Raw genomic sequence first — 23,916 nt, 5'->3', positions numbered from 1 at the left:
GGGGGGGGGGCTGTACGAATCGTATCCCGGGCACAAGTTTACCCGGGATACGAGTGGTACAGCGTTTGCTCCGTACGGGACGTTTTACATATGCTTGTGTATTCGGAAGGGCGGTACGGATCGTACTTGTGCGCTCGGACTTCAGTTTTACGATTTGTATGTAAAACTGTCCGGGTACGTCTCGTAGACTTTTCCCGAAGCGATTCGTATGTATTTTTCACGTACAAATCGTACTTCACCGGTGGGACGGGACTTGTACGAATCGTACGTAAAAAAATACAGATACGAGTCGTACGGGAATTTTTTTTACCCGATCGGAATCGGCACCATAATGTTATTTAATGAATAAAATATTTATAAATAAACAGTTAAAAAACTGTAGGAAATCAGTACCAAAAAATAGGTATAACTACTATCACACTTAAAAATTAGCATTTAAAAAACCTTTGAAATTCACTGAACAAAAACCATAGGTTTCAGAGTCGTTATAGTTAGAAATTAGCATTTAAAAAATATTTGAAATTCACTGAAAAAACCATAGGTTTTAGAGATGTTATAGTTAGAAATTAGCATTTAAAAAACCTTAGAAATTCACAGAAAAAAAACATAGATTTCAGGGGAGTTATAGTTAGCTGGCCATTTCACTCGTACAAAACCATAGAAATTCCTCCGTTATATTTAGTTCTGCTAACTATAACTCGCGCGCCCGCAATGCACTGCTGATGATGTCACATATTGCATAATTCATGACATGGTCAGTGACATCACTGATGACATCACTGATGACATCTCAAATGACATCACTGATGACATCATCCACATGACAATCTGATACACCTCATCTTACACTAGTATAACTTTTCATCACTCACTGTAAAATACAGAGTACCATATTTGAAACCATTGACACACCAGTGCCAGTTACTACATACCCATTCACTGATTCCTAAGTCTACACACACAACTCCCCATTCAACAACAGAATCATTTATACATGCAGTCACTAATTAATAGAACACTATCAAATGCACTTATACACATATATAGACATTGACACATCAGCAGTCATCTTAGTCGGTTATGCAGTCATCCTACTCACTCATGAAAAAAATTAATCACACTTACATTCACTCACTTACACAATTATCCAAAAACACCTCATTTATTCAAACACATAGTAACTCATAGTTAATATGTTAAAAACCATTACAATTATACACTCATTCATATAGTTGCTCTCACAATCACTGACTCTTACACATGCTTATTTATATACACCAACTCTCACATACAATGCCTTTTATTTTTTTACTTTGTTGAAGATGTACAACTAAAACATATATTCACTTACCAACACACAAATAAATACACTCAGTCACCCAAACAACTGTTTCCACATGCACTCTTAAACCTATACACCCAGTCAATCAACCATTCACACATCTATGCATAGAGTTACACACACCCCATACAACCACACACAAACTCAGTGTCCCATACAAATACTCACCCAACTAATCAATGACTAATATACACACTCATGTAGTTACTGACCAACTGATGCAGCATGTTATACAACAACAGAGACAGTGATTCACACATTTACATAGTTTAGTTACTAATCCATGTATTAAGTGTGACACTTTTAATTACTCACTTAAACAGACAGTCAGACAGCTACTAAATCCTCCATCCAGACAGTTATATATCCACTCAATCTTCAATAGATTGGTATATATATATATATATATATATATATATATAATACATATTTAAATTTCAAACTAAACCACATTCACTGGATGATGTCATCAGTGATGTCATCAGTGATGTCATTTCAGATGTCCTCAGTGATGTCACTGACCATGTCATGAATGATGCAATATGTGACATCATCAGCAGTGCATTGCGGGCGCGCGAGTTATAGTTAGCAGAACTAAATATAACGGAGGAATTTCTATGGTTTTGTTCGAGTGAAATGGCCAGCTAACTATAACACCCCAGAAACCTATGGTTTTTTTCTGTGTGTATATATATATATATATTCACTGAAAAAACCATAGGTTTCACACACGTTATAGTTAGGAATTAGCATTTAAAAAACCTTGCAAATTCACTGAAAAAACCATAGGTTTCACACATGTTATAGTTAGCGGAAATTTTACTGATAAAAAACCAATGAAATTCCCCCGTTATAGTTAGTGCAGGCAACTATAACTCACGCGACCGCAATCCTCTGCTGATGCTAATACTGTATTTAGACACTTATTTGCCCATGTCTTCTTCCATACATTTTTAGCTATACATATATTACAAATATTTTTTTTTCATAAAGACACATATGTCATCAGCAGAAGATTGCGGTCGCGTGAGTTATAGTTGCCTGCACTAACTATAACGGGGGAATTTCATTGGTTTTTTATCAGTAAAATTTCCGCTAACTATAACATGTGTGAAACCTATGGTTTTTTCAGTGAATTTGCAAGGTTTTTTAAATGCTAATTCCTAACTATAACGTGTGTGAAACCTATGGTTTTTTCAGTGAATTTGTACGGTTTTTTAAATGCTAAGTTACTTTACGCCATTCGTGGCGTGCGCGCCCACTTAACGCAGTTCGTTCCGTGCGCGCACGGTGCGCTTCGCGCACCGTGCGCGCACAGTGAGCATGCGGTGCGCTTCGCGCACCGCGCGCCCACTTTACGCAGTTAGTGCCGTGCACGCACGGTGGGCACGCGGTGCGATGACAAAGCAAGAAAGCACGTCAACAAATCTGTTTCTGCTTTCCTCCGTGACTATGGTATGGGTGCCATTTACCACAACAACTTGCGTTATGACATGCAAGACATTTATAGAGGAGATGGTGTGCACTTCAATGATGAAGGGAACAGAGTCTTCCTCTTGAACCTTAGACTCTGCATCGGTACTTACTTGTAGGTACCACTAAAAAATCATTTCATAAACACAACGGCTCTTTTTAGAGCCCCCTAATATCTAAACACTTAAATCTGATTTTCATTTTTTTATTTTGTTTTCTACCGTACGCTTACCGTAAGCTTACCGTACGCGTACCCCGTGATTTTTTTTTAAATCAATAAATGTTTTCTTTGTACTTTACAGTCCTTCTTTGACCCCCTCACAAATGTAAGGGGGTCTGTAACTCTCCTCATTGCCCCCTTTTCTTGTTTTCACTCTTTTTTTTCTGAGTGAAATACACAAAATGGCGGCCGCCGCTTCCTGGTTTCGGCCGATTCGAATGTTTAATAAGATCTAAGAGCCAATCAGAATCGCGCTCGCGCACGCCACCGTACGCTTACGGTAAGCGTACGGTAAGCGTACCGTAAGCGGGCTCAGATATATATATTGATTTAAAGGCTATTTTCTCAGAATCTACTGAACAGATTTACACCAAACCTACAAAAGGCACTTCCTTGACCTAGGGACTACCTCTCTGCCAAATTTCGAGTAATTCTGTTCAGCCGTTCGGGCTGTAGCTCGTTCTAAAGGTCCTATGGAAAAATGCATGGGGAAAACGCGTTTTGGGACCCCCCTTTTATCTCAGCCCCCGCTTGACGGATCCCCCCGAGACTTTCAGGGTAGGAGCGGAGCGTAGCGCCCCACCTATTTTGAGAAATTCGCGAGGATTCATCGACCGGCGCCAAAGTTATTCAAAATAGAATGTTGAGGTTTTCCTATGGAAAAGGGGTCCTAACTATAACTACCTACTGGCGACCGCCAGTAGGTAATATATATATATATATATATATATATATATATATATATATATATATATATATATATATATATATATATATATATATATATATATATATATATATATATATATATATATATATATTCACTGAAAAAACCATAGGTTTTAGGGGTGTTATAGTTAGCTGGACATTTCGCTCGAACAAAACCATTGAAATTCCTCCGTTATAGTTAGTTGTACTAACTACATCTCGCGCGCCCCCAATCCACTGCTGATGATGTCACATATAACATCATTCATGACATGGTCAGTGAAATCACTGATGACATCTCAAATGACATCACTGATGACATCATCCAGTGAATGTGGTTTGGTTCGTTATTTAAATATGTATTATATATATATAGCAATTTGCATTGAAGAATGAGTGGATATATAAATATAAATATCTGGATGGAGGATTTAGTAGCAGTGTGATTGACTGTTTACTTGACTAATTTATAGTGTCTCACTAAATATATTGGATAGTGACTAAACTGTGTGACTATCTGTATCACTTTGTCAGTCGTTGTGTAAACTGCTGCACCAGTTGGTTACTAGCTACGTGAAAGTCTATATTAGTTATTGATTAGTTAACTGAGTATTTGTATGGGAGAGTGAATGTGTGTGTGGTTCGGTGGGGGGTGTGTGACAGCCCAAAGATGTGTGAATAGTTGATTCAGTAGGTATATGAAGTTCAAACTACATGTTATAACAGTTGTTTGGGTGAGTGAATATCTTTATGGGTGTGGTGATGAGCAAATATATGTCTCAATGGTACATATCCAACAAACTAGAAAAATAAAAGCCAGTGTGTGTGTCATTTGTTGTATATAAATAAGTATACATAAGACTCAGTGATTGTATGAATGACTGTATGGATAACTGTATACTTGTAATAGTGATTTTCTAACACACTAAGTATGAGTTACTATCTATATGAATAGATGAAGTGGTGTTTGTATAAGTGTGTAGCTAAGTAAAAGTAAGTATGATCCATTGTTTGCATAAGTAAGTAGGATGACTTCATAAGCGATTAGGATGTGTGCTGGTGTGTAATGTCGAAATAGGTGTATAAGTATATTTGATAGTGTTCTATTGATCATTGACAGCATGTACGAGTGAATCTTAAGGTAAGTGATTAGATGTGTGTATAGATCTAGGAATCCCTGAGTGGGTGTTTAGAAACTTGTATTAGTGTGTCAATGGTTTCAAATATGGCACTCTGTATTTTACAGTGAGTGATGAAAGGTTATACTAGTGTATGATGAGGTGTACCTGATTGTCACGTTGATGATGTCATCAGTGATGTCATCAGTGATGTCATTTGAGATGTCATCAGGTATGTCACTGACCATGTGATGAATGATGTAATATGTGACATCATCAGCAGTGGATTGCGGGCGCACGAGATGTAGTTAGTACAACTAACTATATCGGAGGAATTTCAGTGGTTATGTTCGAGCGAAATGTCCAGCTAACTATAACACCCCTAAAAACAATGGTTTTTTCAGTGAATTTCTAAAGTTTTTAAAATGTTAATTCCTAACTATATCAGGCCTGAAACCTATGGTTTTGTCAGTGAATTTCAAATGTTTTTAAAATGCTAATTCCTAACTATATCAGGCCTGAAACCTATGTTTTTTTCAGTGAATTTCAAAGGTTTTTTAAATGCTAATTCCTAACTATATCAGGCCTGAAACCTATGTTTTTTTCAGTGAATTTCAAAGGTTTTGTAAATGACAATTTTTAATGTATTAATTGTTATACTGATTTTTTTTTTTCTTTTTTGTCCTCATCTCACCTTTAAACCAAGGCAGATTTTACAAGCCGAGAATTGAGGAACTGGGCACCCTTCGACTCACTGCATAGGTCTCTGCCCCCCTTGGGCTTCCCCACGCTGTTGAGGATTGGTGTAATCATTGGACCAGGATTCAGCCATCATAGCTCTACCAGTTTATCAGTTGCAAACGACCTCCCCACACTAAAAGGGGAGACCAGATGTTTCCATCTACTTCTGTCCTGTCTTCCTGGTTCAAACATGCCATGTTCAGCGCAGGTTTTACCCAATTTTCTCTATTGGGGGGAATCGGATCTTTCCACCTTAAACAGATCTCCCTCCTAGCCAGAATAATTAGATATAGTAATAAACCCATTTCTAATTGCGACAATGTTTCCCTTATAGGGCCGTTTGAACTAAAAAACACAAGGTTTACATCAACTTCCAATTCTATGTCAAAAATAGATGTCAAGATATCCCCCACATTCCTCCAGAATAAACACAATTCTATACACTCAAAAAACATATGAATATCATCAGCTTTATCACTTTTACATCTGGGGCATTTTGGAGTCGGAACCGGGGCAACCCTGGCAATTCTGGCAGGAGTGTAATAAAGCCTATTCAGCACAAAAAAGTGATTCTTTTTTAGCCTAGCGGGCTTTATATATCTATAATTTCTAACTATAACGTCTCTGAAACCTATGGTTTTTTCAGTGAATTTCAAAGGTTTTTTAAATGCTAATTCCTAACTATATCAGGCCTGAAACCTATGTTTTTTTCAGTGAATTTCAAAGGTTTTTTAAATGCTAATTCCTAACTATATCAGGCCTGAAACCTATGTTTTTCCAGTGAATTTCAAAGGTTTTGTAAATGACAATTTTTAATGTATTAATTGTTATACTGATTTTTTTGATACTGATTTACTACATTTTTTAAACTATTTATTTTTAGATAGTTTATTTTTTTAATTAAATTATAATGACATTATACATTACAAAATATACTTTCTCAGAATGAATTACTTTAGTTTAAATACTTTGCAAATAGGCAATAGACTTTTAAGTACAGTAGTTACAGTTGTTGCAATGGGCAACACAAATTCAAACCCAATACAACATTGAGCTCAATGGGAATTTCTAGTTAAATACAATTAGTTACTTTATGGATTACTTGTCTAACCACAGGACTGGATCCTAGATTCAGTCCTGAGACATCTCCTGTAAACAGTTGAGTAAAAGCGTTTTGGTTACACTCGTGATTTTTAAGGAATATTATTGTATTTTAAAAGTTGACACTTAGAAACTTTTCTGGTGAAAACCAGACAATGGATTCCTATGGAAGGAAATACAAGTTACTGGTAAGTACGGTTAGAATTATTTTTCAGGATCAGTACTGGGCTCAAAGATGCAGCACTGATGTCTCTCCTGATAACAGGTGAGTAAATCGGAATTCGTAGTTCGGCTGATTTTACTTCGGTCCAGTATATATAGAGCCACTTTCCTACACCATCCCCTCCCTTCACCACTGTGCAAACACGCCCTGTGGCACGTTTTAAGTTGGGTAAATTATTCCCCTTCAATCCTGAGGGTCCCTAGAGTCCAACTAGCCCACTAGGTACATCCAGTAAGCGCCACAGAGGTGCGTTGCAGAGAGGTATAAAAAGGGGCGTGGCCTCTGAGCACTTGTCTGCAACGCAGCTCCCAGGCGCATACTGGAGATACCTGTTGGGCTATTTGGCCCTCAGAGACCCTCAGTATTGAAAGAGAATTAATTCCCCAACTTAAAATGCGCCACAGGGCGTTATTGCACAGTGGTGAAGGAAGGGGGCGTGTCCTGAGGTGACAAGTCTGCAAACACGCCCTGTGGCGCGTTTCAAGTTAGAGAATTAATTCCTCCTCAATCCTGTGGGTCCCTGGGGGCCAACTAGCCCACCAGGTACCGCCAGTATGCGCCAGGGGGCTGCATTGCAGAGAGGTGTTCAGAGGCCACGCCCCTTTTTACAACACTCTGCAACGCAGCTGCGTGGTGCTTACTGGAGGTACCTGGTGGGCTAGTTGGCCCCCAGGGACCCTCAGGATTGACAAGGAAATAATTCCCCAACTTAAACCGCGCCACAGGATGTGTTTGCACACATGTGAACTCAGGCCCCGCGCCCTCCCTTCACCACTGTACAAACGCGCACTGTGGCGCGTTTTAAGTTGGGGGATTAACTCCCCTTGAATACTGAGGGTCCCTGGGGTGCAACTAGCCCACCAGCTACCTCCAGTAAGCGCCACAGAGCTGTGTTGCAAAAAGGGGCGTTGCCTCAGACCACCTCTCTGCAACGCAGCCCCCTGGCGCATACTGGAGGTTTCTGGTGGGCTAGTTGGCCCCCAGGGACCCCCAGTATTCAAGGGGAATTCATTCCCCCTCTTCAAACGCGCCTGGGGGTGCGTTTGCAGAGTGCTACTAGAAGGGGGCGTGGCCTCTGGCGCGATGCCGGTCTTTTTATTTTTTTTGTGTTTAAGAAGGGGGGCTGTGTGGCACCCCTTCTTTTCCTAATATTTTGGCCCTGTGAACCCCATCCCCCAGGGCCTGCCCCCTAATAACTTTTTTAAATAAAAAATTCGGGAAGGGGGCCGCGTGGTCCCCCTCCCAAAGCCATAATCGGCCCCGGGGACACCACCCCCCGGGGCATGGCCCTTTTTAAAAAAAAAATTGCATATAGGAGGGGGGCTTCCTTGCCCCTCTCCTTAGGCCATTTATGGCCCCGCGGACCCCAGCCCCCGGGGCCTACCTTTTTTAAAAATCTACATATTGGGGAGAGGGGCGCATGGCCCTCCTCCCGGGCCACTTGTAGGCCCGTGGACCCCATCCCCCGGGGCCTGGCCTCTCGTTGGGGACTGTGGGGGGTCCCCAATCCCCCCACAGTCCCAGCCGGCGCCCTGCGTCCTGCGGGAGCCGGCATTGCTTTTCCACAGGGGGAGCAGCTAACCTGCTGCTTTCCCTGTGGAAAAGCATGTTGCTTTGCTATTTGGAAGAAAGAACAGGTTTCCTGCTCTCTCTTCCAAATAGCAAACTGCATGTCCCGGGGGTGGGCACCCTGGGACACTGCAGGAGCCGGCCCTGGGGGGTGGCGGTCCCCAGGGCCACAACAAGGCTCCAGGAGGGGGGCCACGCGGCCCCCCTCCCATATTTTACAAAGCCCCGGGTGGTGGTGGTCCCCGGGGCTGGGGGGGTCCGTTACAGACCCCCCATTTTGAATCTTTAGAGCCGAAGGGAGGTGGCGGTCCCCCCACACAGGGTATGTATTTATTTAAAAAAAGCCCCGGGGGTGGCGGTCCACGGGGCTGCGGGTGGGCCTTGGAGGCCCCCCGCACATTAAACTATTAAGCCCCGGGGTGGCGGTGCCTGGGGCTGCAGGGGGGCTGTGTGCCCCCCCCCCGCATTTATTCATACTTTGCCCCAGGGGGTGCCCACCCTATACCCTAGAATTACCCTTGCCACCCAAAAACCCATACCCACCCTACACTTTAAAATTCCCCTTTCTACCCAAAAACCCAAACCCACCCTAAAATTACCCTTGCCACCCAAAAACCCATATCCACCCTAAACTCTAAAATTATCCTTGCCACCCAAAAACGCATACCCATTCTATACCCTAAAATTGCCCTTGCCACCAAAAAAACTCAAACCCACTCAAAACCTTAAAAATTACCCTTGTCTCTCCAAAACCCAAACCCTGAAATTACCCTTGCCACCCTAAAATGCATACTTACTCTAAACCTTAAAATTACCCTTGCCACCCAAAAAGCCATACCCACCGAGACCCTAAAATTACCCTTGCCACCCAAAAACCCATACCCACCCTAAATCCAAAAGTTACCCTTGACACCCAAAAGCCCATACCCACCCTAAAACCTAAATTCACTCTTCCAACCCAAAAACCCCAACCCACCCTAAATCCTAAAAATACTCTTGCCACCCAAAAACCCATTCCCACCCTAAACCCTAAAAATTACCCTTGCCACCTAAAAACGCAAACCCACCATAAGCCCACCAATTACCCGTTGCTACCCAAAAACCAATGCCTACACTTAACCCTAAAATTGCCCTTGCCACCCAAAAACCCATACCAACCCTAAGTCCTAAATTTACTCTTGTCACTCAAAAATCCATAACTGCCCAAAAGCCTAAATTTACCCTTGCAACCCAAAAGCCTAAATTTACCCTTGCTAACCAAAAATCCATACCCAGCCTCAATTCACCCTTGCCACCCAAAAAGCCATACCACTCCAAAATTTCCCTTGTCACCCAAAAACTCATACCCTTCCTACACCCTAAAAGTACTCTTGCCACCTAAAACCTCATAACTACCCTAAAACCTCATTAAAAATAAAACATTTCCCAGGTATGTATGAATGTATGTGTGTGTGTGTGTATATCCTACTGGCAGTAGGCAGTAGTTAGTTATTGTTAGGACCTAGTTTCCATAGTAAAAGCATTTTTTGATTTGCCAATATCAGTGGCGTCGTTTGACGAATCTTCATGAAATTTTCAAAACTAATGGTTTGATTTGGTCAGCTGCTGTGTTGAATGTTTCAGGGTGATTCTTCAAGCGGGGGTCGAGAGAAAGGGGGAGGTCCCAAAACGCGTTTTCTCCATGTTAATATCCTTAGGAAACTTTAGATATAGCTAAAGCCCAAACTGCTGAACTGAATGATACCAAATTTGGCAAAAAGGTAGCTCTTGGTTCAGAAAGCACATTTTTTGTTAAATGGTGTAAATACGTTCAGTAGTTCATGAGAAATGTAAAGATTTCTTAGATATACAAACAACTGTGACTGCGGTGCAACCACGAACCCTCCCGATCTCGTGCCTGCAATATGATTGGCTGCCAACACTTCAAACCAGGAAGTGTTGGCAGCCATCTTGTGACTTGGTTGAACTGAGTCACAAGAAAAAAGGTGAAAAAACTTTCAAATCAAGAAAAGGGGCCAGGGAAGAAACACCCTGACCCCCTAGGCATGCTCAGGACCAAAAAAAGCATTAAAAAAAAAGAAAAAACAATTTTTGCAAGATTAATGCTGGATCCTTGAATCTGGACGAAAATTAAAAGCCCCTGGGTGGCCCAGGTCCTAGGGGCAATCAAAAATAATGATGCTGGGGCCCGCAGCCACGAGAACGGCCACCCCCCGGGGCAAATTTTTGGAAATGTGGGGGAAGGGGGCACGCAGCCCCGGGGACCACCACCTCCCCAGGGCTAAATTTAGCAAAATGCGTGGGGTGGCTCCAGGCCCCCCTACGCAGTTCCGGGGACCACCAACTCCCTGGAGCTAATTGTGTGAACTATGGGGCCATGTGCTCCCCCACAGCCCTCGGGGACTGCCACCTCCCGGGGCTCTCTTTGCATAATGCGTGGGGGGCTCCTGCCCCCCATGCAGCCCCGGGGACCGCTACCTCCAGGAGCCCTACATGGCCACCTTCCAGGGCCACCTTCCAGGGCCTGCTCCAGCAATGTCCCGGGGTGCCCACCCTTAGGACATTACAGTTTGCTATGGCATGGCGAGTCCCGCCATGCAATAGCAAACTCAGGTCCGCTTCATGGAAGCAAGAGCAGGAAAAATGCTCTCGCTTCCGTGAAGCGGAGCAGTATTGCTTTTGGGCAGAGGGAACTGAATGTTTCAGCTCCCTCTTCCCAAAAGCAATGCCGGCTCCCACAGCTGGCGGGGCGCCGGCAGGGACCGTGGGAGCCTTGAGACTCCCTCCACAGTCCCCAACGAGTTGGCCAAGCCCCTGGGGATGTGGCCACCCTCCCTTAAAATAAAGTCAAATTTAAAAAAAAGAAATTGTCAAGCCCTGGGGGTCGGGGTCCACTAGGCCGAAAATGCCCTGGGGAGGGGGGCCCCTCGGCCACCCTCCCTTAAAAAAAAGTTTAAAACAATTGGCGCCTCGGAGAATGCGGTCTCCGGGGCCGAAATCGGCCTGGGGAAGGGGAGCTGTACGTACAGCCCCTTATAAATTACAATAGAAACCTAGGCCTAGCTCCAGGGGATGGGGTCCCTGGGGCCGAAATTGGCCACGAGAGGGGGGCCGCGTGGGCCCCCTCCCTTATTTTTTAAAATAATAAAAATACAAATTGGGTGAGGCCCCGGGGGATGGGGTCCCCGAGGCCCAAAAGGGTCAAGGGAAGGGGGGACCACATAGCCTCCCTTCCTAAAATAAGAAAAAGAAAGGAAGCTGGCAACTCACCATAGGCCCGCCCCCTTTTCCCACTCCTCTGCAAACACACCTCATTGGGCGCTCTTGGTTGGGGGATGAAGTCTCCTTTGCTCCTGAGGGTCCTTAGGGGCCAAACTGCACACCTTTTACCACCAGTAAGCCCCACACAGTGGGATTGCTAAGAGGTGGTTGGAGGCCATGCCCCTTTTCTTGTAAACACGCCTCTTGGAGCACTGTTGGTGGGGGTATGAGGTCAGCTTGCGTCCTGAGGGCCTCTGGACAAAACTGGACTTTATCCCCCAAGCAGCAGCTCGCAAGGAGGTGCGTTTGCTCAGCAATCCAGCTATGTGGGGCTTACTGGAGGTAACAGGAGGGCTAGGGACCCTCAAGAGGCAAGGGAACTTCATCCCCCAAATAGTAGTGTGCCAGGAGGCATGTTTGCAAAGTGGTGGAGAAAGGGGGCATGGATTTGAAGGGAAGTTGGCCCCCAAGGCCGTGCTTGGGGACCAACTACCTCTCGTGTTATCTCTAGTAAGTCCCACACATTGGGATTGCTAAGAGATCTTCGGAGGCCATGTCCCCCTTTCTCCACCACTCTGCAAACGCGCCTTCTGGTGTACTACTGGTTGGGGGATGAAGCCCACTTTACTCCTGAGGGACTTTGGGTGCCAAAAAGCACTCCTGGTGCCTCCTGTAAGTCCTATGCAACAGAATTCCTGAGAGCTGGTCGGAGGCGCAGCCCCCTTTCTCCACCACTCTGCAAACGTGACTGCTAGTTAAAAAACCTCTGAAATTCACTAAAAAAACAAAGGTTACAGGGACATTATAGCTAGCAAATAGAAAAAAAAAAAACCTTAGAACTTCACTTAAAAAAAACAAAGGTTACAGGGATGTTATAGTTAGCAAATAGAATTTTAAAAACCTTAGAAATTTACTAAAAAAAACAAAGGTTACAAGGATGCTATAGTTAGCAAATAAAATGTTTTAAAAAACTTAGAAATTCACAAAACAAAGCACAAGCAGACACTCAGCCATACAGCTACTCTCACAATCACTCACTTTCACATAGTCACTTATATACTCCAACACTCACATATACTGCCTTTCACATATGCAGTTGCTCACCCATATACCACCGAGACATTAATTCACTCACTGACACAGCCATATGCACATTCACTCACCTATACAGCCCCTCGCAGACGGACTCATGAACACATACACCTATTGAATCACCCACTCACACATCCATGCAGAAAGTCGCACACACCCCCACCCCCCCCACACAAGATACTCGGGCACCTATACAGGTACTCAGACAACCAATCCATAACCCATATAGACACTCATGTAGCTATTCATCAACCCATGCAGCCACTTACACACCAACTGACACACTGATGCAGACATTCAAACAGATCAGTCACTCACCTATACATTCACTGAGACACGTATAATCACTCACTTGTAGGAGTCAGTCATGCACCCACTCATTCACCCATGTAGACACTCATACACCCATTCATTCTTACATACACCTTGCCGTATATATATATGTGTCATCATAATCATTTTTTATTTGGAGGTGACACCTACAGGCAACTTAAAGGCACGGCGATGGGCACCTGCTTCGCCCCCAGCTATGCCAACCTACACATGGGCTGGTGGGAGGAGCAGGTGCTCAGAGTTGAGTATATCAATGAATGGAGAGATCATATCATCAAATGGATTCGTTTCATTGATGATTTATTCATCATATGGAACGGATCCAAAGAATCGTCCCAAAGGTTCATCGACAGTATCAACGTAAACAAGCTAAATCTAAAATTCACTGAGGAAATAAGTACGGAGAGAGTAACTTATCTAGACTTAGAGGTATACATTGCACAAAATTCAATTCAAACCTGTACTTTCTGAAAACCAACTGCTGGAAATTCAATTTTACACGCAGCTAGTTTCCATCCAACCAAACTTAAAATGAGTATCCCATATGCAGAGAACTTAAGGATGAAAATAAACTGCAGTGAACCGGCTGCTCTGGGCAAAGCCCAGGGAGCCTTAACCCATAGATTCCTTCAGAGAGGATACAGGATGGACACATTAAATCAGGCAAAATTGAGGGTACAAAATATAGAAAGAAGTGCATTATTAAAACCAGATGGTGAAAAAGTGGAACAAAAGAGGAAGCAGACTGAGAGTCAAATCCGCATGATTACAGGTTTCAGTGCATACCAGGCTAGAGTGAGAGACAGCCTGAGTAAGCATTGGCACCTTGTCAGACAGGACCCTATTCTTCAAGGGAAAATTTCTAGATATCCTTTGTTGACTTTCAACCGTGCCAAATCAATGAGAGATGATTTGTTCAAAACGAATATGGAAACCAAAAAGGGAGGTGGTTGGCTTAAAGTCAGCCCTGGTTCCCATAAATGTTTTAAGTGTAAAGCTTGCAGGCATGGCAAGAACACGCAGCAAATAATATCCCCTCTTTTGAACAGTCCCTGGAAACTAAGAAAACCTCTTAATTGTAAAAGTGACTTTGTTGTTTACGTTTTAAAGTGTTCGTGTCCTAAGATGTATGTAGGCAGTACTATCCACATGGTCCATGTACGTATACTGCAGCATCTTAGGGCAATAAATAATAATGATAAAAACTATGTAGTTGCTCGACACATAAATGAAGTCCACAAGGGAAACACGAATGAACTGGTGTACTTTGCCATTGACCAAGTTCCCAAAGATCAAAGAGGGGGCGACAGAGAAAGCAAACTAAGAAAATTGGAGTCAAAATATATACTCATGTTTAATACGAAGAGCCCTCACGGTATGAATGTCGAAGAAGACTTACATGTACATTTAAAATAGAGGTACCGCTATCAATTGGTTTTGGTTTTTAATCTTCATTGTTATTTTAACTTACATTATGTCACAAATGATTGTTCCTCCTACATGTTTTTTTATTTGTAAATACATCGTCATAAGGAGAGCTTTTAAGTAATGATAGGACTTTGATAAAAAGTATTTAAAGGATCTATTATTAGTACTGTATTGCACTAGCGCTTTATTGTGATAAGATTGCGGTTTTTGCACATAATGAGGCACTTGCACTTTATTATAGACTGAAAACAAGCACTAGCACTTTATCATTTTAAAACTTGATCCAAGTACCATCTTTGGAAGAATAGGCAGTAATATATGTCCTTTGACTTTCTCCTTTATCCTTTTTTCTATCAACAGCGGTTTGAAATGAAATAATCACCGTGGGTTGTCTTACACAAAAACTATGAATTATGGACAAAGATTATCTGACGATGTGTTATATATAATTTGTTACATGGTATGACAAGGACTATATGTTAATGAAATAATGATTTAAAGTATTCTAAATAGTGTCTCTATATTCAAATCGTGTCTAGATGGATGAGTCGATTAAATTGTAAATATATGAAATAATATGTATCTTTTTAAATCCAATCCATTTTGTGACTATGAGTGAATTGTAATTAATGATGTAAAGAGATTATTGGCACTATGTCAAGACAACTTTTCACAAAGACGATTGAAAAACATATAATAGTCTTTTTACCATGTCTATTGAGTAACCAATCATGTGACTCTGCATTTGGTTTTAAAAGAAACTGATTTGTTCGCATGTAATTGTGTGATCAAGGGAGTTGTCCCGAAACGCGTTACGTGAAGAATAAATATCCAAGCCGGATGGCAGAAAGCATCTCCAGTGTCGGTGTCTGATTTTTATATGAAGTCGGATTTGGTTGGAATATATATATATATATATATATATATATATAGTGGTCTGTTCCTGTTGCTTGCATTTCGTGCATGGTGAAGGACTTTGGAAATCATTGAATTTCGGCGGTTTGGCTGTTTCCGCTTCATACGGACCCTCTCCTTGCAAAGCGGCTGGTTTCTTGCAGTCAACATCGTTTTCGATTTTTGAGTGATCCGGAAGGATTCTTTGCACCAGCCCCCCGCATTCAGAAAGGAAAGAGGATTGGTAGTTTCAGCGCGACGTCATCGGAAGGTCTTAACCGGAGGAGTGTGAGGTTACGAAGGTTACCTACGACCCTTCTTTTGTTTTGATCGAGGTGAGCCGCTTCAGCTACAGCTACTTCTTTATATTCTATGGACACTAGCGGGTGAGGAGATTGTGACTTTAATTATTTTTGGAGCTGTTGGTATTTTATTTATCACCGCTCTTGGTTTGTAGTGCATAACTACTTCTGAAATTTGCCATCATGGCAACAGCAGCTGACGTGCTAAAAGATCGAGAATTAGTAGCAGACGCTCTATTTTCGAATTTACCTGATGTTAACACTGTGACGAAGGGCGGCAGTGTTACAGCTGAGAAAAGTGATTTAACATTCAAATTAAAAAAACTTGAAAAGTTACTTCGCACAGAATTGACTAAGTGGTGGGAAAAGAAATCTTTGGAGAAGTATAAGGAAGTTGGGAGAGTACCACAAGGGTTAAGGGTTCTCATCGCTCCATCTTTTGAGAACCCCAACCCTCTTATGCTGAAGGAATGGGCTTCCAATAACCTAGAGGTATCAATGAACATGGTCTGTATCCTCATTAAGTACGCTGAGATTGACAGATCTGATATTTTTCACCAAATTGACGTTTTGAACACAGAGTTGGATGCTAGTGATCAGCAAGAATTAATAACCAAGACGAGAGAGGAGATCAAAAAACGTCTGGAAAAACATGAACAAGTAATTAAAACGCGTAAAGTTTTTAACTTTGCACGCGACAAAGCTGATTACGAAAATGGTCGTATCTTTACCTTTTCAAAAAAATTCGAATCTGTGAAACGCCAGGCCATGAGCAATAAAGCATCAACTATTCAAGTTCAACAGGCTGATACTCCAGTAACTTCTGATACCGACCTGAGTTCGCTGGTCAGTAGTGTCGAATCTGATGATAGTCTTGGTGTGGAGTGCCAATCGGTATTAAGTGGTTTTACCCCCTCTGAAGAATTGGGGTTTATAATAGAGGACAGACGGCATACTTTGAGGCCGAGGGGACCACCACAGATGAAAGACGGCACAAGCGCAATAAGAGTCGGAAACAGAGGAAGAGGCAGAGGCGGCGCAATGAGGAAAGCGAGAGGAAGAGGGAATCCTCAAGTGAATTAAAAGAGATTGCAACTACCAAAGAGACTAATACTGTTATCAATCTGACGGATTTAGACCTCAATGCTGCTGAAATTCAACTATTATCCTTGGGCTTGTCTTATTGTCCCAAGAACAATTTCAAATACATCCAATCTCGTATTGATGTTTTTAAATTCATACGTAAATTGAAATTGATGAAACATTTTAAGTTGAATAAAATTAATAATGTTGCTAGTAATATTATCGCTGACTCCCTTCCTAGCAAAAATATTCTTATTTCTGATGTGTCTACCTTAAAAACCTTATATTCTCTCGCTAGTAGTGGGGATAATATTTCTTCCAACACTCAGGAAGAACTTACCTCTATGGGTATACATAGTAGTAGTGCGGGATCTAGTCCCTTTTGTCCCCGTTCCACTTTTATCCCTATGATGCCCAGAGACGCTATTGATGTGTTCAGCGACCGCATGATTGATGATCTTAAACAACTAAACCGCTCTACTTCTTTAAATTGTAAACGGCGGAGTTATACTGAAATACAATACTCCAAGCTAATTCGTAAGATTAATGACCATGGTGACATTGTTGTGAATAAAGCAGACAAAGGGGGTAATGTGGTCTTATGGCCACGGGATGTGTATATTACTGAAGCAGAAAGACAACTGAACGACTCCCAGTGTTATAGAAAGGCCTCCTTTCCTGAACTCAATCGAGTTAAAGAAGTAATTCACAGATATTTATCTGAATGGAAAGGACAGGCCCTAATCAATAAAAAGGAGTATTTATTTTTTTAAAAAGACCATCCTATTACTCCCACCCTTTATCTTTTACCAAAAATTCATAAAGGTGTATCCCCTATACCTGGGCGTCCGATCGTTTCTGCACAGAATGGGTTACTTGAGCCCATTTCGAAATATGTGGATTTTTTCCTTCATAGTTACATGGAGTCCCTCCCTACTTACATAAAAGACACCGGTCATTTTTTGTCTAAATTGAACAATGTATTGTGGAATCCCAATTATCATTTTATAGTTATGGATATCTGCTCTCTTTACACATCCATTAACCATCTAGATGGATTGCGTGCTATTCAGTACTATCTGTCTGATAGAAACATTAGTCATTATGAACATAGTAAGATGTTAGTCCGAATGATTGAGTTTTGCCTCTGTAATAATTATTTCCTCTTTAACAACAAGGTTTATCAGCAGTTGCGGGGCGTGGCTATGGGGGCATGCTTCTCCCCCAGCTACGCATGTTTACATGTGGGCTGGTGGGAGGAGCATGTCATTGGCCGCGCTTCAGTGGCTCCAGACAATGGCATTGTTCATATGTGGCGTTACATTGATGACGTGTTCATTGTCTGGAATGGATCTAGAGAAACTGCCGACATATTTGTAGTTGACATTAACAATAATGATCTCAATTTAGAATTCACCGCTACTATCAGCAATGAAAAAGTGGAATTCTTAGATGTTGAAGTCTATGTTGCTAATAATGAAATTCATACCAGATTGTACAGCAAAAGCACAGCAGGCAATTCTATTCTTCATGTTCTCACCCCCAACATCTTATTAGAAGTATCCCCTATGGGGAATTTTTAAGAATTTATAGAATCTGTAGCAATGAAATTGATCGTAAGAAATGTCTTGATGAATCCTTTCAGAGATTTTTGGTTCGTGGCTATACTAAAGAAGTTCTTCATAAAGCTATGGATAAATTGAGGAATATTACAAATGATTTATCTCAGATTTCTAATACTGGTGTCACGATCTCTAGGGCCATTAGACCCTCTAATAATGAAGATATGACCATACGACTAATTACTACCTATAGTTGTTATGAGAAAAAAGTACGTAATATTCTCAGATCTAATTGGCCCTTCCTGAAAACTGATATAACTCTTGCTCCTCTTATTACTGAAATTCCTAACATTACTTTTAGAAGGGCTCCTTCTATGCGAGATGCTTTGGTTAAAGCCAGTCCTGAATCTTGTAAATCTACTAATTGGCTTTCCAATCGGAAAGGTTTTTTTAAGTGTAGCTCGTGCAGGGCATGCAAATTTGGTGCAAATACTTATGAATATAGTGATGCCTTCAGTCAAGATATTAATAAAATTGAAGGTTTTTTTACCTGCAAAACTGATTATGCAGTTTATGTGCTTCAATGCTCTTGCCATCTTCGCTATATAGGCAGCACCAAACTTCAAGTTTTTAATCGTATCCTGCAACATCTTAGAGCTATTGTCAATTCTGTTTCGAGCTATCCAGTGGCGCGTCATTTTAAATTAGTTCACCAAAATAACTTGAAAGATCTTAGCTATTTTGTTATTGACGCTGTCCCATTCACAAAGAAAGGTGGAGATAGAGAGAAAAGACAATTGGAAAGCCATTATATTTTATTGTTGTATACTAAGATCCCAAATGGATTAAACACTGGGGAAGACCTGCATAATTTTTTATAAATGTAGAGAATTGATTTCTCCGTACTGCACATCTCTGATTAATTGAATCTTTGAAAATGATGATGATTCTTAGTCACTTTCTTTATCATTGCTGCTATATTCTTGTCTTATTTATTAGATGTTATATTGGTTTTTACACCCCTTTCCCCCATTTAGCTGTGATCTATTCCAAATATTTTATACTTTGTCTGTGTCGTTTTTAGCTGGTTTTATCTTGTGGTTTTACCAGTTTTATTCTCGATATTGATGGGGTGTTTGTGGTTGGTTTGAATTTTAGCTGGGGGTTAATGGATTTGGAATTTAGAATTCTCACCACTTTTTCAACTCTTCTGCTGGAGACATTATGTACAGCTGTAAGATATTTGTCCAGTTCTTTGCTTTTTCCTTTGGGAAGGTTTATTACTTACTTTTCATGATAGGACTGCTTCTTGTACGGTCTTTTCATAAATTAATGTATATATTTATGAATTTATTCATTTTAGATTTGGAAATTGCTTTATGGACACTTTCTTTATTATGATGTGTTGTTTTCTTTCTCAGAGTTTTTTTTTTTTGTTTACATTACATTTTTTCTTTCATTACTTATTGTATTAGTTTGCTACTTTATGTGCTATTTTGCTCACAGATTTACTTTCGAGTATGACTTAATATTCGTTTGTTGATTTACTAATTTTATGTGTATTTATTATTTATGCATTGAGCTGCTAACTAAATCTAGAACACGGGTCTGTTCTGCTTTTTCTTACAATTTTCTCTTTACCGACAGTCTATGGGCACTTGCCCAATACATTTTTATTCCCCTATTTTTCCAGTACATATTATGACGCGATAATTTTGTGACATATATTTTATATTTTGTATATGTATCTTTTTAGCTTTTACTGTTTACAAGGGTATCTATCAATAATTGAATAATAATTTTTATCAATTATTTTGCTTGTCGATCTAACTTTAGAATGTATGAAAGAATATATACATATAATATTTTTTCAGCATAAATCTGGTCAGACCTCTATAGATTTTCGATCAATAGTATGTTTTCTATGTTTATTTTAAAAATTAGCAGTTTTGGCGGCATTCTACACACTATTTAAACTCTACGATCTTTTTTGCATGTCATGTGATCAAGACCGGGTTCCCCGGTCGAAACGTGTCATGCTGCTGTCAGAAGAATAAAGCACTTTATTTTCTAAAAAGCTACGGAGTGGTCCATTCCTGTTGCTTGCATTTCGTGCATGGTGAAGGACTTTGGAAATCATATATGTATATATATGTATATATATATATATATATATATATATATATATATATATATATATATATATATATATATTCAAAAACAAGTGCCCTATGCACAAGAGCGCACTCAAGCCAGTGCCGATTTGTGGCAAAATCTTTATTCAGGGTGGAACAGCAGACACATGAAGAGTCAATATCGCCTGTTGTGGTTTCTGCACGACGCGTTTCGGGCATCACGCCCTTCTTCTTGGTGCCTCACTACAACCTGCAGCCAAACGCCCCTGCCACCATTTTAACAAATCACATGCCCGCCAATGGGCCAATCAAATGAATAGTCATCCCCCGCTGAATGTTGGGAGTTGCAGTGCGCTTCTAATGTAATGGCCACAATGTCTCGCTGCAAATATCTTGGCATTAAGCCCTGGATGGGCCCCTCAAAGTACCGCTGTTTCAAATCCATCCAAGCACTGCTCCAAAGGACTCGGCAAATGCCAAACCCCCACGGCCCCCTTACAATCCTCGGGGTGGTGCGGCTCTTCGCGGCTGGGCAGCCGCGCATTATCTTCAAAAACAAGTGCCCTATGCACAAGAGCGCACTCAAGCCAGTGCCGATTTGTGGCAAAATCTTTATTCAGGGTGGAACAGCAGACACATGGAGAGTCAATATCGCCTGTTGTGGTTTCTGCACGACGCGTTTCGGGCATCACGCCCTTCTTCTTGGTGCCTCACTACAACCTGCAGCCAAACGCCCCTCCAAAGGACTCGGCAAATGCATTTGCCGAGTCCTTTGGAGCAGTGCTTGGATGGATTTGAAACAGCGGTACTTTGAGGGGCCCATCCAGGGCTTAATGCCAAGATATTTGCAGCGAGACATTGTGGCCATTACATTAGAAGCGCACTGCAACTCCCAACATTCAGCGGGGGATGACTATTCATTTGATTGGCCCATTGGCGGGCATGTGATTTGTTAAAATGGTGGCAGGGGCGTTTGGCTGCAGGATGTAGTGAGGCACCAAGAAGAAGGGCGTGATGCCCGAAACGCGTCGTGCAGAAACCACAACAGGCGATATTGACTCTCCATGTGTCTGCTGTTCCACCCTGAATAAAGATTTTGCCACAAATCGGCACTGGCTTGAGTGCGCTCTTGTGCATAGGGCACTTGTTTTTGAAGGTAATGCGCGGCCGCCCAGCCGCGAAGAGCCGCACCACCCCGAGGATTGTAAGGGGGCCGTGGGGGTTTGGCATTTGCCGAGTCCTTTGGAGCAGTGCTTGGATGGATTTGAAACAGCGGTACTTTGAGGGGCCCATCCAGGGCTTAATGCCAAGATATTTGCAGTGAGACATTGTGGCCATTACATTAGAAGCGCACTGCAACTCCCAACATTCAGCGGGGGATGACTATTCATTTGATTGGCCCATTGGCGGGCATGTGATTTGTTAAAATGGTGGCAGGGGCGTTTGGCTGCAGGTTGTAGTGAGGCACCAAGAAGAAGGGCGTGATGCCCGAAACGCGTCGTGCAGAAACCACAACAGGCGATATTGACTCTCCATGTGTCTGCTGTTCCACCCTGAATAAAGATTTTGCCACAAATCGGCACTGGCTTGAGTGCGCTCTTGTGCATAGGGCACTTGTTTTTGAAGATAATGCGCGGCCGCCCAGCCGCGAAGAGCCGCACCACCCCGAGGATTGTAAGGGGGCCGTGGGGGTTTGGCATTTGCCGAGTCCTTTGGAGCAGTGCTTGGATGGATTTGAAACAGCGGTACTTTGAGGGGCCCATCCAGGGCTTAATGCCAAGATATTTGCAGCGAGACATTGTGGCCATTACATTAGAAGCACACTGCAACTCCCAACATTCAGCGGGGGATGACTATTCATTTGATTGGCCCATTGGCGGGAATGTGATTTGTTAAAATGGTGGCAGGGGCGTTTGGCTGCAGGTTGTAGTGAGGCACCAAGAAGAAGGGCGTGATGCCCGAAACGCGTCGTGCAGAAACCACAACAGGCGATATTGACTCTCCATGTGTCTGCTGTTCCACCCTGAATAAAGATTTTGCCACAAATCGGCACTGGCTTGAGTGCGCTCTTGTGCATAGGGCACTTGTTTTTGAATATATATATATATATATATATATATATATATATCATGAACAGTGATGTAATCAGTGATGTCACTGACCATGTCAGGAGTGATGTGATATGTGACATCGTCGGCAGTGCATTGCGGGGGAGCGAGGTATAGTTAGCACAGCTAACTATAACTGCCGAATTCACTGGTTTTGTACGAGGGAAATCTGAGTCGAACTATAACGTCCTTGTAACCTTTGTTTTTTCAGTGATTTTTAAGGTTTTTTAAAATTCTTTTTCCTAACTTTAACGTCCCTATAACCTTTCGTTTTTTAAGTAAATTTCTAAGCTTTTTGGAATTCTTTTTCCTAACTATAACGCCCTTGTAATCTCATTTTTTTCAGTGATAATAGAATCCCTGTAATCTTTGTTTTTCTCAGATCTAGACAACATATGGCTACATTGATTTGTATACTTTCCATCACTAGAGGGTGTGAAATCTACAGGAAGCCCCCGTTTCTGCCAGTCAGGCATTCTTTGACAGAGTGCCAATCTCCTCATTGATTTATTGGAATTTATTTAGCACTCGTTTACCAACAAAGGATTCTTGACACTAGGTACCACAAAGGGTCAAATGTTCAACTTCTGATTATTAAGGTTAACAGAACAGGTGTGTTTTTATGGCCTTTCTAACGACTAAATAAGACTGAATGAGATGAGGTTGAAGACTGTTTAAGAACTGAGGTTTGAGTAAGTGCAATGCTTAGCCAGCTATTCTTGAGCATTTAAAACTAAGAACTGAGAAAAGCAGTTGAGAAGTGGACCATATGGTCCTAACTGGAATGTAAATGGAGAATTGCTCCATAAGGGGGGACTCTACATGCTATTGCTGAGTTATTGGTTCAGGTTTCATGGCTTATTTAGTTAATTGTAATAATGTAGGAGTCACACCTTTCACATCTCTTCATTCCTACTTTACTCTGATCAAGTCATTTCCATTAGTTTATTTTATCCCGCATATCTTCCTTCTTTGTCAGCTGCTAATTCTGCTTACATCTCTGTCTCTCTCCCCATTCCCTTTATAATTCTCTTTCCTTAATCTGTTATCTTTCCCTTATTCCTTTTGGCCCTTGATTTCTCTTTTTCTTTACTCATTCCCTTGCTTCTTTACCTTTGTCTTTCAGCCCCCCATTCATCTTATGTACCTCTATCATCTGCTTCCTCTCGCAAATCTTTCCCTTTCTACTGTCCTCCCTTATCCACTTTCCGATGTTTCCTTCA

At 41.7% G+C, this 23,916-nt stretch overlaps 1 protein-coding gene across 1 annotated transcript in view; it reads left to right on the top strand.

Annotated features, from left to right (window-relative positions):
- Window positions 1-23,916, top strand: part of EPHX3 (epoxide hydrolase 3) — a 196,219-nt gene that overhangs the window by 150,226 nt on the left and 22,077 nt on the right. The window lies entirely within an intron of this gene.

This window comes from Triturus cristatus, chromosome 4_1 (assembly GCF_964204655.1).
Source record: "Triturus cristatus chromosome 4_1, aTriCri1.1, whole genome shotgun sequence".
Lineage (NCBI taxonomy): Eukaryota > Metazoa > Chordata > Amphibia > Caudata > Salamandridae > Triturus > Triturus cristatus.
Note: the sequence above shows the minus strand (reverse complement) of the source record. Positions and strands in the feature narration are given on the sequence as shown.